Source organism: Engystomops pustulosus, chromosome 7 (assembly GCF_040894005.1).
Source record: "Engystomops pustulosus chromosome 7, aEngPut4.maternal, whole genome shotgun sequence".
Taxonomy (NCBI): Eukaryota; Metazoa; Chordata; class Amphibia; order Anura; family Leptodactylidae; genus Engystomops; species Engystomops pustulosus.
Genome location: NC_092417.1, coordinates 178,605,311 through 178,611,765, shown reverse-complemented (window position 1 = coordinate 178,611,765; position 6,455 = coordinate 178,605,311).

Below are 6,455 nucleotides of genomic sequence, written 5' to 3'. Positions count from 1 at the left end.
TCACAGCAGTGTGAGGTCTGATTAAACATCTCTCCAGGGACAATACATAACACTGGCTGCAGAGAGCACAGAGCACAGCAGTGTGAGGTCTGATTACACATCTCTCCAGGGACAATACATAACACTGGCTGCAGAGAGCACAGAGCACAGCAGTGTGAGGTCTGATTACATCTCTCCAGGGACAATACATAACACTGGCTGCAGAGAGCACAGAGCACAGCAGTGTGAGGTCTGATTACACATCTCTCCAGGGACAATACATAACACTGGCTGCAGATGTTAGATGCTGACACATTCCCTTTAAGCAAGTGCTTTTGCACGTTTTCTCTGTGCATTGTACATGTCCGTGTCATGAGTTCTGCTTGTCCTTGCTCTCAGCTGCTCATCATTGTGGGGCCCCTCGGTCCCCGGCGGAGGGCCCATTTAACATCCTGCTCCAAACCCTTCCCATGTGATTGGAGAATTAATGAGCAGGAGCCTCGTTAATGTCATTTCCAGTAACTTTACAACAGTCACATTTATGTAAATCCCTAAGTACATATTTACTCCATGGAGGACGAAAATAAACCTATGGCGATCATCCTCCCAAATAACGGAGATAGGATCAGCGCGGGGACAATGCTGCAGTGTGTGGTGTCCCTGGCAGGGGCAGGCGGCCACATTCTGCCCCCTACTGGTGCAAACATGACAATTCCTACAAATAACCAATTATTAGTAACACGGAGGACCATGGGGGGGGGGGGGATTATACTACGAGACCCTCCCCCATAGAAATGATCCTTTCCCTGGGGCCCCAATACAGTTATATAGGGGGCCCCTAAGGCTCTTCTCTGAATGGAGTCTAGATCTCTCTGCTTTGCAGTAGTTTTTCACACCGATTTCAAGGGGCCCCATGACTTGCTTAGACTCCTTATAGTAAATCCAGCCCCTATAGACACGTATATGTCCTGCATGTACAGACCTTTCCTCTCACATGTTAACAAAGTCATCAGAATTAACTTTTCGGGTCAAATATTAGAATTAAGAATTCTCAGGGAAAAAAACCCGATACATTTGATACAATTTAACGCAATGTATCTCTGATGCCACCTAGTGGAGGAAAGAGCCTGAGCGCCACCTATGGGTTACACTGGAGCGGGTGTGCATTTTTTACATTGCATCCCCTTTAACGGCCCTACAGAGACTCCTGGGGTCTTATAGGACGTCCTGGATGTCCCATTCACTACGGTCCAGTTCAGAGGGACTTTTGGAGGTCCTAGAATCCCTGGAGATCATATTGGGGGTATACTTGGCATATCTAGAATAGTGGACGCCTATACAGCGGTTTTAGGGTTTCCCTACAAGTGTATAGGACTCCCTACTCGAGCTGTGAGGTCATGTGGGTGGAGACTTTGCCCCCTGTGACCCCACTGACACTTGTTGCCCAATTCCATATACATCACAACCTTCTCCCTTTTCCGATGCTTCTGCTCCTCTCCAGCACTTGGCAGCGGTGCCCGACCTGAGCCATTAGCCTTGTGCCCGCTGCAGCAGGATGTGCCCGATGCCTCGGGGGGACGTGAGGATCAGGAAATGTGCGCGACTATAATAAACACGATTTTACGAAGGTTCATTGTTAGAGGCGCTTGTTTACTCTCCATCCGGGGCGGGGGCCATTATACTATGCAAATGTCTGGATGTTGTGCAAATTCCAGGGCAGCGGGTGCCAGCTGTGCCCTCTGTGTCTGAAGGGCTGGGGGTCCCTGCTGTGCCCGAGGGCTGCTGGGTGCCAGCTATGCCCCTGTGCCTGAGGGACTACAAGGTGCCGGCCATGCCTCCTATGTCTGAGGGGCTTCAGGCTGTGCCCCCTGTGTCTGAGGGGCTAGGGGGGTGCCTGCTGTACCCTGTGTGCCTGAGGGGCTAGGGGGTGGTGCCAGCTGTGCCCCTTGTGCCTGAGGGGCTGGAGGGTGGTGCCAGCTGTGCCTGAGGGTCTGGGGGGGTGGTGCCAGCTGTGCCCCCTGTGCCTGAGGGGCTGCGGGGTGCCAGCTGTACCCCCTGTGCCTGAGGGGCTAGGGAAGGGGGGTACCAGCTGCGTCCCCTGTGTCTGCAGCAGGTGTGAACACGTGTGACATATTATTCTTGGCTGTGGTCGGGTTGTGCAATGATCGCGGTGTCACATGTTGTGTAACATTACAGGTCACCGATTATTCTGTTCTCTCCTGACGTCACAAATATCTAAAAGTTTCATCATTGGAAGAGAAGGTTCTGCTGTTATTGGCACCGGGAGAGACGCGTCATTTACTGCAGACAACACACCTGCAATGGAAAAACTGATCTTTAGCCAGAACCATAGGTTCACCAAGTGCACTGGGGGTGTGTCCTCACACTGCTGTGCTCTGTGCTCCCTGCAGCTAGTGTTCTGTATTGTCCCTGGAGAGATGTGTAATCAGACCTCACACTTCTGTGCTCTGTGCTCTCTGCAGCCAGTGTTATGTATTGTCCTCACACTGCTGTGTTCTGTGCTCTCTGCAGCCAGTGTTATGTATTGTCCTCACACTGCTGTGTTCTGTGCTCTCTGCAGTCAGTGTTATGTATTGTCCCTGGAGAGATGTGTAATCAGACCTCACACTGCTGTGCTCTCTGCAGCCAGTGTTATGTATTGTCCCCGGAGAGATGTGTAATCAGACCTCACACTGCTGTGCTCTGTGCTCTCTGCAGCCAGTGTTATGTATTGGCCCCGTAGAGATGTGTAATCAGACCTCACACTGCTGTGCTCTGTGCTCCCTGCAGCTAGTGTTCTGTATTGTCCCAGGATAGATGTGTAATCAGACCTCACACTGCTGTGCTCTGTGCTCTCTGCAGCCAGTGCTATGTATTGTCCCTGGAGAGATGTGTAATCAGACCTCACACTGCTGTGCCCTGTGCTCTCTGCAGCCAGTGTTATGTATTGTCCCTGGAGAGATGTGTAATCAGACCTCACACTGCTGTGCTCTGTGCTCTCTGCAGCCAGTGTTATGTATTGTCCCTGGAGAGATGTGTAATCAGACCTCACACTGCTGTGCTCTGTGCTCCCTGCAGCCAGTGTTATGTACTGTCCCTGGAGAGATGTGTAATCAGACCTCACACTGCTGTGCTCTGTGCTCTCTGCAGCCAGTGTCATGTATTGTCCCTGGAGAGATGTGTAATCAGACCTCACACTGCTGTGCTCTGTGCTCTCTGCAGCCAGTGTTATGTATGGACCCTGGAGAGATGTGTAATCAGACCTCACACTGCTGTGCTCTGTGCTCTCTGCAGCCAGTGTTATGTATGGTCCCTGGAGAGATGTGTAATCAGACCTCACACTGCTGTGCTCTGTGCTCCCTGCAGCCAGTGTTATGTATTGTCCCTGGATAGATGTGTAATCAGACCTCACACTGCTGTGCTCTGTGCTCCCTGCAGCCAGTGTTCTGTATTGTCCCTGGAGAGATGTGTAATCAGACCTCACACTGCTGTGCTCTGTACTCTCTGCAGCCAGTGTTATGTATTGTCCCTGGAGAGATGTGTAATCAGACCTTTGTGTATGTTGTTAGTAGCAGCAGGACTGTGATTTATGGATTTATATTCCAGGATTGTAGCTTCTCCTAGTGCACTGGTGCCGTTTCCCCACACTGCTGTACTCTGTGCTCCCTGCAGTCAGTGCCTGGAGAGACTTTTCATTTGAGCTTTCTGTATGTCTATAGTAGCAGCAGGACTGTGATATATGGTTTTTTTTTTTTTAATTCCATGATTGTAGCATCTCCAAGTAAACTGGGGAGATGTCCTCACACTGCTGTGCTCTGTGCTCCCTGCAGTCAGTTCCTGGAGAGATGTGTAATGTGATCTTTCTGTATAGTAGCAGCAGGACTGTGATCTATGGATTTATATTCCGGGATTGTAGCTCCTCACACTGCTGTGCTCTGTACACTGAGATGCAGGGCCTCTCCTGAATGATCCCACATGATGTCACTACATGTCAAACCTGATAGCGGATGTCCCTGGTACCGTGTCCTAACAGCCTTATGGGTCGCTCACGGTCCCAATCCTACCAGGGGGTTGCATCAGGGAGGGGAGCTCTTGGCTTATGGGCAGGATCCCTTTAAGTGTCTGCGCGCCCTCCCCTCACCCACCTGTCAGCGTTCCCGGCCGTGTTGACATTGTGTGACAGACTGAAGCCTCAGCCGAGCTCCGGTTTGTATTGTTGGGCGGAGGCGACAGGTTGGGAATAATTTATAGACGAGCGCGGTCTCTGCCAGAACTTGTAAATCTCTGGGCCAAGATCCTCTCCGAAATAAACACGTTCTACGAGAGGGAGAGGGAATCAGATTATACACCGCCTCCAAAAACTACAGAAAAACTAATATCCCATCCAACCCCTTACTGAATAGAGACACAACCCCCAGGCAAAATAAAAGGTTAGCGTCTCTCTGACCAATGCACAGAGAGGAGTCACTTTTTGCCTGAGATGAGTCACTTTTCGAGGGGCGAAATGCAAGTGCCACTTCAGACATGGCATCTGGAGCAGCTAGAACCTGTCATTCCAGTGTCATTGAAAGATGAAATTTTTAACTTTACAAACTTCAAAAATTGGATCTCCTCCTGCAGGTCACATCCCCTACAAGGTGTTTATTTGCCCACAGAATAAAAATCCGGGGGTTGCGATTTATTATAGGGGGAAGGTTGTGCCCGTGCATCCTGGAGTAAACAGGAAGACAACACAGGCCTTAAAGGGTTGTACCAGACTTTACATTCACCCCACCCCCCTATTCCATAGCAGAGGCTCCCATAGGAGGAGGACTCCTAGAAGTCAATGGAGTGAAGGACACAGCCAGATTGGGAGTCCTGATAGTATTGGGGAAGGTCTGGGGGTCGTGTGATCCTCGATTTTGTTGGCTGTGAATAGGATAGAATATATAAGTTCTGAGTTTAGTGGTTTTGCTCTGCTCGAGGATGTACAAGGTCAGAGTAACACCTGCAAAGGGGCAAGTTGAAAACTCACTGAGCTCTCATATCCATGGAACAACCACTGAGCTCTGAACCTGCAGGACTACAAGCAGGGAGCAGCCACTGAGCTCTGAACCTGCAGGACTACAAGCAGGGAGCAGCCACTGAGCTCTGAACCTGCAGGACTACAAGCAGGGAGCAGCCACTGAGCTCTGAACCTGCAGGACTACAAGCAGGGAGCAGCCACTGAGCTCTGAACCTGCAGGACTACAAGCAGGGAGCAGCCACTGAGCTCTGAACCTGCAGGACTACAAGCAGGGAGCAGCCACTGAGCTCTGAACCTGCAGGACTACAAGCAGGGAGCAGCCACTGAGCTCTGAACCTGCAGGACTACAAGCAGGGAGCAGCCACTGAGCTCTGAACCTGCAGGACTACAAGCAGGGAGCAGCCACTGAGCTCTGAACCTGCAGGACTACAAGCAGGGAGCAGCCACTGAGCTCTGAACCTGCAAGACTACAAACAGGGAGCACCCACTGAGCTCTGAACCTGCAGGACTACAAGCAGGGAACAGCCACTGAGCTCTGAACCCGCAGGACTACAAGCAGGGAGCAGCCACTGAGCTCTGAACCTGTAGGACTACAAGCAGGGAGCAGCCACTGAGCTCTGAACCTGCAGGACTACAAGCAGGGAGCAGCCACTGAGCTCTGAACCTGCAGGACTACAAGCAGGGAGCACCCACTGAGCTCTGAACCTGCAGGACTACAAACAGGGAGCACCCACTGAGCTCTGAACCTGCAGGACTACAAACAGGGAGCACCCACTGAGCTCTGAACCTGCAGGACTACAAACAGGGAGCACCCACTGAGCTCTGAACCTGCAGGATTACAAACAGGGAGCACCCACTGAGCTCTGAACCTGCAGGATTACAAACAGGGAGCACCCACTGAGCTCTGAACCTGCAGGATTACAAACAGAGAGCACCCACTAAGCTCTGAACTTTAAGATTCCCAAGCAAAGAACACCGAATAGGCTCTGAACCGGCAGATACACAGTGAGGGTACAATCACAGAGATCTGAACGTCCATATACCACTGTGCCCTGAACTTGCAGCTCCACAAGGAGGAAACATCCACTGAGCTCTGAATTTGCAGCTTGGATAGGAGATACAAGGTTAACCTGATGCAACCCTTTTAAACAATGCAGCCACCTATCTCCCATCTTATGCATCTGTATCATCACAGTCACTGTAGCTCAGCTCCCATTTACATATAAAGCAGTATTTGTCTCCATGGTAACAGACTACAAACAAATACTGTGCAGTCAGCAATTACACCAATCAGCCTCTGTTTGGGGCAAATGTTTATTCCCCACATTTCAGTGCACTTTGTGTCTTCAGGGAGGGCGGAAAGAGCAGACAGAACAGGGAAGACAGTGTAACAGCCTGTGAAGCTACAGCATAGAGGGGCTCTGGTAACACCCCAGGACAATTTTAAAAGTGCATTTTAGAAGGAAGAAGG